Raw genomic sequence first — 9,974 nt, 5'->3', positions numbered from 1 at the left:
TCGGCATTAATAGTTTTTCTCTAATTAAATTATGTATTTCATCAGCTGCACTATCCCAGTTTGAATTTTGAAATCATATAAAAAAAATATTTTAAATTTATATTGTTCATTTTTTTAAGAAAGAAATTAATGAAAGCAAAAACAGCTCATTAAAAAAAAATTTAAGAGCACACAACATGTTTATATAAATTATTATTCCATCATCGGAAATCTATCAACTTTACTAATCACAATAAATTGAATACATATGTTAAAATATTTATACGATGCTAGAGTGAATTTTAGAATTAACGACAGTCGTATTAAAAATACACTTTTATGATTTATTGATACTTAATTAATTTTTTATATTTCTCTCCGTTGCATTTCTTTATGCTCGTAGAATCGATATTACATATTATTTATTAAATTTTTCCCGATCAAAGACTGTCGCAAGTAGAAAATGCATTTCGAACAAAAGGACATATGTATCGCAAAAGAGAGACAGCTGTGAAATAATTAATGCTCTCGATAGCCCCGTGCGCCGCTTCGATAACAATATACAATAGGGAAGCACGGCGAGGGCCACGTTGCGCGCAAGATTCGACCATGTGCGCACTTACGAGTTCACATAGGTTCACATACGGGCGTTTACCGCTCTACGCATCACATGGCCGACTTATGAATGGTATCTGCACACGTTCCCACGTCACTGAATGAGCCTCAGATCCCTCACGTCCGTCCGGCGGCATATCGTAACCGCCTCTATTCCACGCGTAAATCGTCCAATTCTCATCTCGTTCCCCCTCTTCCTTCGGCTCTCGGCTTTCGTTCGGATAGTGTGACCATTGAGGCGTAGATGCCCGCGCGTGATAGTGGATCTCCGTGACTAGAAAGTATCCGAGAGATAATAATCGGGAAGAGGCGAACGCGCGCTTGTATTTAAAAGGCGTCTATAACGTTGTTTATAGTAAATCTTACAACTTCGGCGACAATTGCGTACAAGTTTGCAGCAAGTCGTAATTGTCATTCTTATGTACCAATAAACTAATAAACTAATTTAATGATATTAAGTAAGTCACGACCGACATGATAACAATCAAGTAAACAGGAAATGTGCCAATATGCGCTCGGCTTGGATCTTGTGTAATATTTTTCGCGTGAATTTATGTACATTTCCTCGAGAAGAAAAAGAATTGTCAAATTAAAATTTACATACCGTATAGATATACGCGACCTATAATCTTCAACTTTTTTCCTGGTTGAATTATAAATGATTTTATTTAAGCAAATTTTCGTTTAACGCAATACAATCTTGTTTCAAGATATCCACGTTGAAACTAAAATTTTCAAATCAAGAGTATCCTTTTTACCCGCGTGTTTATCTCTACTTCTATCCTCGGAGAATTCTAATCGAGTTTGCGAGCCGACTTGATTTTTAATTCTCTCGATCGCGGACCCCCCCTGCGTGTCTCGAGCTAAGCGAAACGCGACGCAATCGCGGTCGCGTCATCAAACACGCATACATCGGCCTCGACGGGAAACAGGTGTCGGCTCGTAGAAGCCGTTGCTACGGCGGCCGCGGCCGGCCGGCTTAGATTGCGGCACTGACAGAGACGCACCGGACGGACGGACGACGGACACCTGCGCGCCGCTGATTGCACGTAAGATCGACGGTACCCTACCTACCCGGGGTCTTTCGAGCCGTATATCTCGCCTACCCCCCGGCGCGGCGGCGCTCTCCACCGTGGCCCCCGTGGGCCGTGTGTGCGACTCGACACCTCGCGATACTCTCGCGATCGATCCTCCCACGGAACGCGGAGGAGCGGAACCCCAAGGATGTTACCCACGTACGCGGTACGCACTCGCGTTGCGAGATAAGGAGAGAATCAGAATTATTCAGAAGTCGCGAAGAAAAGAGCCGAAGGAGAGCGGCGGGGAGAGAAAACCGCTGCTTAAAATGGAATGGGCAATAATGGCGAACGTTCGGGGCAGAAAGAAAGAGAGAGAGAGAGAAAAGGAGCGACAGGGACACATCGCCATGGGTCGCCACGCACGGAGCGGAGACGCACGCATTTCGCGCCACGAAACACGCGGTCACTCCGCATTGCCGAGAGAAAAAGAAGAAAACCGGCGTCGGAAAGAAACAGTTCGACAAAATGGGGAGAGGATGAGGGAGAGGGAAAGGGTGAGAGAGAGAGAGAGAGAGAGAGAGAGAGAGAGAGAGAGAGAGAGAGAGACCAATGCCTTCGAGAGACGAGGTCGAGGGAGCGCGACGGAGAAAAAGAAGGAGCGAGAAAGAGAGAGAGACAGACGCGCGAGTGGTCGCGCGAGCGCGACGAGGACGGACGAAGCGGCTTGAAACGCAACGAATCGGAGAAGGACGACGAGATTGGGTTATGTCGGAGGCGCCGTGATTCAACCGAACGCGCAGGTGTGCCGCAGACTGGCCGGCGCCTCTCTGGAATGCAGGCCCCCCCCGGTCCCCCTCCCTCTCTCTTCCTCTTCTCGCCTCCCCCGTCGCCGTCGGTCGGGCCGGGTCCCTCCGCGCTGCCCTCTCTCGCGCGTCCCCCTTCCCTATACCCCCAATCGTTCCTCTCCGCGTACTCCGAGCTCCCTACGGGCCCCACCGCCGCGCCGTGGTACCCGCGCGACTTCAACCATCTCTCCACACCACTACCATCGCCAATTACGGCACGCAAGCGCAACTGCGAGCGCACGGGCGAGAGCGGGGCTTATGACGTTCTTGTGTGTGGGAAATGCGCGCGCGCGCGCGGGCGCGAAGCTGTGTGGCTGTGTGCGCGCGCGTATGCGCGCCCCGACGACGCTACGTCACGTCCTCTCATGGCAATCAGTGCAGCTGGCCACCAACGCGTTCCCACGGGGCCAAACCGACCAGGCCGGCTAGCCTCGGTCACCTTTGCGCGCGAGAGCTCGCCTCTTACCTGTCCCTCACTCTTTCTCTTTTTCTTGATCTTTCTCCCGTTGCTCCTCCGCGCGCGTTTGCGCGCGTCCGTTTCTCTTCCTGCGAGCCACTCGGTTTCCTCTTTCTCTTCTTTTTTCCATGGCTCGTCCTTTCTTCCCGCCCGCCCCTTTGTACCTTCCCGCGACGCTCCGCGAAGATTATGCTCCCTGTGCCCGCGAGCGATGTTTCAATACCTTCGGATATCGATACGCGGCATACCTCGAGATAACGAAGGAGCGAGGCGGGGGAGAGGGTCTCTTAAAATGTATAAACTCATTAAAATAAAACCAACCGTTGTGAAAACCGCGGTTGTCGCCGTCGCGAAAATGGAGCTTCCACGCACGAAGCGCTCGCTTTTGGTCTTAAACTAGAAACCGCTCCAACGCGATCAAATCTGTTTCGTGTCTAAAATAAATTTGGTAATGGACCTCGCGGGGAGAAAAGGGAGAAAAATTTCTCGTTGGCACAGAAGAACTTTTGTGTGTACTCGACGCTGTGTGTTCCGCGTCGGACGGAAAGCGGTGTCGAATAACTCTCACGGGTGGCTGCTGGGTGGCATTTCTGGACTTTTTCACGCGACTCGCCTAGTTTTAGAAACACGAGAGCCACACAACGAGGCTCGTTGCTCGAGAATTATGGCGACAGGGGTTACGGGGTACCGCTGTAATCAATGAGGGTACCGTAATCATAATTCGATCTTTACGACCGAGTCACGATTTTTCGGCTGAAACAATGGCGGCTTTCAAAGAGTTTTTTCCCTAAAAAATTCCACTATTTTTCCCCTCGTCTGTACAACTCTTTTCCAATACTCGGTTGAAAATGGGAAAGAAGAAATTTTCCAGGTGAGAGAGAGAGAGGGAGAGAGAGAAGACCCAGGCACCGGCCGTGTTCGAAGCAGGTGTCTTATTTCTACGATATTCCGAGTCTCCGTGGTATTCCAGAACGACTCTGCCTATACACATTGTGGAGAACATGCCTCTCTATTATCTGCACGCGGTGGTTATAACGGTGCCCGTTGAAAACCCCCCCGGTTTTCGGTATTTCGGTTAATACCACACACAGGGTGCCGCGCCGGCACGAAGTAGCCGAGTTTCCACACACACACACACACACATGACAATGTACCGCTCTCCCTCGTCTCTCACCCGTGTTCGAGGGCACCTGAAAAATACCAGATGGATCTCGTATTTGTGCCGAAGATGGCAGGATGGTCCTAGAGGTCCCGGAGGAGAGCCTGAAATTCCCCCGAAATACGGATTAATACCCTCGGTATAGCTTTATCCCCCTCATCGGAAATGCAAGGAATTTCGCTCGATTTTGCAACGATTTATATTTTACGATTTTCTTCTCGATCTTTTTTCGCGCGTAGGAATAAATTCGAGATGAGATACGTAACAGATCATACTATAGAGTCACTATCACGCCTTTATACCGCTTAAGATACAGCAATATAATAGTTCCTGTTGGCCTTAATATTTTTTTTTATAATAATGATGTTTTTAAAATGTTTCTACGATTCACTTTATTTGTCATGTAAGATACGTGTAAAGGATTAAAGCACGAAAGAACCATAAGAAACATGACGAACGTAATTATATTTAAAATTGTTTCCGGTTAAGTAGCACGATTGAGAACGTAGGACTTGAAGAATAATTAAATTGCGCTTACACGCTGTGTGACTTGAAATTTTTCAGCTCGCGCGCAGCATTCTTTTACGATCGCGACGTGTAGACGCGGCGTGGAATTCTAGACGTCCGTTTCCTGTGAAAGTTGCAAAATGGATGAATAACACCGATCTCTGGTGACGAGCGAGTGCTCCAGATCGCATGACGACAACGACGACCGACGACGACGACGACGAGGACGAGGACGAGACACACCTCGAGAAACAGGTCAAGATGTTTCTCGCCCCGTTAATGACTCGCGCCGCCGCGCCGCATGTGCATACGCGTATGCACGCCGCCGTGCCGCGCCGTGCCGCAGCATTAAAATACCAGAGGATTCCGGGTATTTTAAAAACGGATGACGAGGTAGTATTTTCGCAGTGCGAACGCGGTTTGAACAGCTGCGCAAATAGTGGATCCACGCGCTTCCTCGGCCCGTGATTTCTGTCCCCGGCTCACGTTCCGCTTTGCCATTTTATCGCCCGGTCCCACCGAGAGAGCGAGAGAAAGAGCAAACGTCCAAACGCTGTCATGACAATTCCATCGCTTGCCGAATCGATATGCATTTCAGATTGGTCATGCTGGGCAAGTGGAACGATAGTATTCGCGTGTATAATTATTCGAAAGCAAAGAGCAGCGGACCAATGACGTTACTCACAATCTTTCAGTGCTTTTTAACTTGTTAGTTCTTAATAATGTACACATTATATGTTCTTACCCTCGTGTGTTCTTTTATATAATTTATGATTTATTTACTCTACTTTGCACTCTTGAGGCTTTTAAAAGTGAATAAATAGTAATACGCATTGCACACACGCGTAATACACGCACACGACACGATACACGAATGAAACAAATAATACGTACGGCACATTTCCAATGCTCGTTGTTTTACCAGTTGCAAGAACCGAAATACCCCCCGATGACGATCTCGCTTCGATTTTCAAACCTCTACTATTTCTTTCGCTATGCCGAATCCTCTGATGAAGGATTGTATTTCCCTTTCGAGGCGCGCTTTATCAAGATCCGACGGTACTCGCAATTAGCGCCATAATACTCCGTTCGACGAACAGAGATTGTACATAGGAAGGCGAATAGATAAATGAGAAGGAAGGAGCGAGATGAGGGTTTAACGAGAGAAAGAGTGCGCCAGACGAGGCAAGTGAGCGTATGGTTATAGCCGCCTCTCTCTCCTCTCTCTCTCTCTCTTTCCCTCTCTTTCTCCCCCTCATCACCCTCTCTCGTCCACCATGCCTCTTCCTGATACGATGTTACAGTCTTGTAGGCAGCCGGGGATCGGGAGAGTCGCCCCACAGCTAACACGTGCAAGGCGCACGTGCACTCCGAAAGAGAGACCGACCACTCTAGCCGCTGGCGCACAATCATCGGATGCCAAGATACACTCCACGGAATAATTTTCGATGGGGCACTCCCATGTGTGTGCGTATGTGTGGGTGTGTGCATGTGTGTGTCTTCCTCCTTCTCTCTCTTCTCCTTCTTCTTCTTCTGCATCTTCTTCTTGCGGTCAGGCAAAATCGAAAAAAAAAGATCCGCCGCGAAGGCGAACGAGCGTTGTACTTAACATCACCTCGTCATCGATTCGCCGGCGAATAACGCGATAAATAATCGCTCGTGTCCTTCGCCGTTCATCGAACGATGACGCGCTCCAAAAAATACGCGCGATTTCACCTTTCCAGACATGTGTAGGACTGCGTTCGGATTCCCCACCCGAGTGCTAAAAATCCTATAGTATATGTTAAGTGCACTATAGATTTTCAACACCCAGGTGGGGAATGAGGAATCGAAACGCACCCCATAATGTAAGTTTTTTTTTTGGGGGGGGGGGAAAGTTGTTTCGCGCGAGAATATTTGCGCGGAAATTCGCGCAATTGGACTACGAAATCGTATTCGTTGAGAGATCGAATAGGATATCGAATTGACGACGGGAAACGTTATTTCGTAACGCGTCTGTTACACGGAAAAGAAGAAACCTCGTGAGATCGGGTTTATCAGTTCTCGCATTGTGCTGTTCAACTTTCTGCCCGTCACGGCAGGAACTTCGTGTCCGTCTCGACGAATCGCGCTTGCATCATAACCGGCGAGCTATCTATCTAATCTTATTTAAGTCGCCTCGATTGATTCGCAATCAAGATAATCGTGTTTTGATCGGAGTAAGCGGTGTGTTTACGCTCGATTCTACGTACAATTGCACTAACGCTTACACGCGTACGCGTAAAGCTGACAAATCGCAAGGAATAAGAAACCAGACAGTCGTAAATCAAGTACTTATCTATACAAAAAAAAGAGTATTCTTGATTTAAAAATATTTTTAGCTTTAACGTGAAAACTTCAAATCTTGAAGTGAGATTATATATTGCGTTAAACGAGGAAAACTTACTAGCATAAAGTCACGTTACATAGTTCAACCAAGAAAACAAGTTGAAATGAAAAGTTGAAATTCTTGTAAGAAGATTATAGAATGTTACGTATGTACACGAAACAATGAACACGTTAATTTAAATATTATAAGTTTTTTATTTGACGCTTCTTTTTTCTCTGTGTAAGACATCTATCTATGTGTCCAATAGTCTATTAAAAAAAAATTTTTCTGTCCTAAGGAGAACAGAACAGTCAAAATAATGTCGATTTGACGTTATTTCGGACAAAAGTATGACATAAATTTGTCAATAGGTATGACAAACTGACATCATTTTAACTTTCTGTTCTCCTTGGGATATTATTTGTCATTCTCATCTCGTCATTCTTTATAAACGCGCTCTTTTTTCCTTTTGCGATTTACGCGGTTGCAAATGAATATCCGCGTTTATTCGAACGTGGCAAAGGTGAAGGGGAAGAAGGGAGGGAGGGGAACGACACTACACGTGGGATTAATATGCAGAAGCGCGGCGCGGGTCAAATCGGGGCCGTGGCTCGCATCTCAAAGGGTTAACTCTTGGAACCCCCCCGTCGGCTTCCCCCCTGCAATTTTCTATGCGGCGCACGCACGGCGGCGCTCCGCAAATTTATTCGTGAGAATGTACGACATGCGCGCGCGAGACGTGGACGAGCGTGCCTGCTTATACCTACCACCTACCTATATGCAGGCCATCGGATGATCGGATGCAAACGGATGCGGCCGCGCGGCAAGAACAGGAAGCGCGCGATTACGCTTCTCTCGGCTCGGCTCACCTCTCGGACTTCGCGTTCCCCGGCGTTGCGTGTGCGCGGCAGCTGTGCCGGGAGAGACGCGCCACCGGTTTCCATCACGCCGCGATCGCACGTCGCCGTCCTGATTTCGAGAAAGGGACACAGGGCGAGACGACGATAATTATAGGCACCGACGCTTTTTCTCCGCGTCCCGCGGCGACGGCGACGGCGGTCGCGACGTCGCGCTCGACTCCGCCGAGTCACCGGTTGATAAGTTTCCATTCGACGTACTTAGCGACGTGCGATCTTTGAAGGAGCGCGATATTGTTGGTTTGAACCGAGCTAGCGAACTCGGCGAAAATATCGAAGTAATTACTTCCGATAATTAAATCTCGATTAAAAAGGAAACTCTTTGCTGGTTTATTGTTAATGAGAGTAGCTTGACAAAATTCTACGTTTAATGCAAACTTTATCATTTCGAATTAGAATTATATTAATTGCAGGATATGGGATACAGGTAGCAGAGCTTCAAGATTTGAGCGATGTAGGAATTAGTGCCTAAAGTCCAAGATTCGATGTTAACCATTCGCAGAACACGTGGGACTTTCAAGACCCACTCGATATTTCAATTTCGAATTTTACGGAGATTTTATGGACTCATAAAAAAAACCCAAACAAGAATCAAGCATATATAACGGTATAAATTGATTCTTAAAGCCTTTGAAAGTATACTTGAATTTTTTCAGATTTTTTATGGCACCATTACAGCTTAGAAGAAAATCTTAACTAGGCATAAAAGATCCAGGTGTTCGACAAAAGTAGTAAAATTATGTGTTCTGCGGAGGGTTAAAGATTCAGATATCGAGAGAGAGAGAGATCTCGGACATTGATACAAGATATCGTGATTTATGATAGAATCATTAAATCTAATACGTAAGATATTTAGTCTTTCTAAAACAGTTATAATAAAATAAAAACTTAACGAAGAATAACGTTACCTTAATTAAATAAAATCATATAATTCTGAAGTTAAACGTACACCCGCACGCACAGATTCTCCTTACGCATTGGATTACGTAACTGTAACATATTTATTCGTTCGACGTGTAGAATTTATCGTAGATTGTTGGAGCAAATACAACGTTCAACAATTTCTCACGATTGGATCTCTCGCCGATGATAATCTCCCTTATCAAATACGTGGAAGTGACTCAAGAAGACGATGCCGAACGTCGATTATCGGGCCCGATCCAGTTGTACATCGATAGAGCGCTTTTGGGTACGCTTGAACCGAGAAACACAGGGTGATAACGTTAAAATCGGGCGTTATCGCGCCGGACGATAAGATTTGTCTTAACTACGTGCAGGCGTAAAGTGCGAGATGAGTACAGGCGAACGCGGATCGACACCTGGCCGATCGATCTCAACGATTCGCTTCCTTCGGTGATTCATAGAACCTGAATTACTCGACTCCAAGTTTCTATGTAACTCTGAGGCTTCTTTCGGTAGGAACACAGCTGCTAGGAATTATTTGCCATATGTGCGCGAGAATACGCACAAGTGCTTCGCGGCTCTGGTTAAATGTCAAATTTCCGAGCTTTGCTCTTAACAATCTATTTTTTTTTTTCTACAATTGGAGGTCTGAGGAATTGTTGTCGTCAACATTTTTTGACACAACGCTAGAACAACCGTCTGGAATTTTTATTCCGATGTATCGTTTGTGTTTTTATTGTGTTTGTGTTTTTATCGTATGTGTTTTTATTGTCTGTTTATCTCAAGTTCGTTGTTTGTCATAATTTTATCGTTTTAGAATTTTTAAACATATTTAGAAAATAGATAATTATATTTGGAAAATACTTAGAAAAAATATATACTTACATGCATTTTTATATCTATTGTATATGGGGAAATTTTTAATTTTTGTTCCATGAATGTTCCGAAATTGGACCACGTGTTGTGGATATTTAAATTTCGGACTTGTCGGAATAATTTTGTTTCTTCTCCGAAACAAATATGTACGTGAGAATACAAATACGAGAATTTCAACGTACAACACCGACGGGCTAATCTCACCTCGTGACGTTACGGCATTAGCGGCGGATTAACATTTCCGATATTAATTAAGCGGTCTCGCGGGCGATACGGCGCGGCGCGGCGCCAAAGGCGTTGGACGAACAAACGAACGAGTCTCGGACAGCCCCGTGGGGATCTAAATGAAA

At 46.1% G+C, this 9,974-nt stretch overlaps 1 long non-coding RNA gene across 1 annotated transcript; it reads right to left on the bottom strand.

Moving 5' to 3' along the window:
- Positions 1-302: 302 nt before the first annotated feature.
- Positions 303-3,586, bottom strand: LOC139811839 (uncharacterized). Its single transcript, XR_011731754.1, has 2 exons — positions 1,199-3,586; positions 303-868 (listed from the first exon to the last, which is right to left on the bottom strand). It is a non-coding gene; the product is annotated as an uncharacterized lncRNA (long non-coding RNA).
- Positions 3,587-9,974: the final 6,388 nt, after the last annotated feature.

The sequence above is a fragment of the Temnothorax longispinosus genome, chromosome 4 (assembly GCF_030848805.1).
Source record: "Temnothorax longispinosus isolate EJ_2023e chromosome 4, Tlon_JGU_v1, whole genome shotgun sequence".
NCBI lineage: Eukaryota > Metazoa > Arthropoda > Insecta > Hymenoptera > Formicidae > Temnothorax > Temnothorax longispinosus.
The sequence above is the reverse complement of the archived record's forward strand: the minus strand, read 5'-3'. Positions and strand labels throughout refer to the sequence as shown.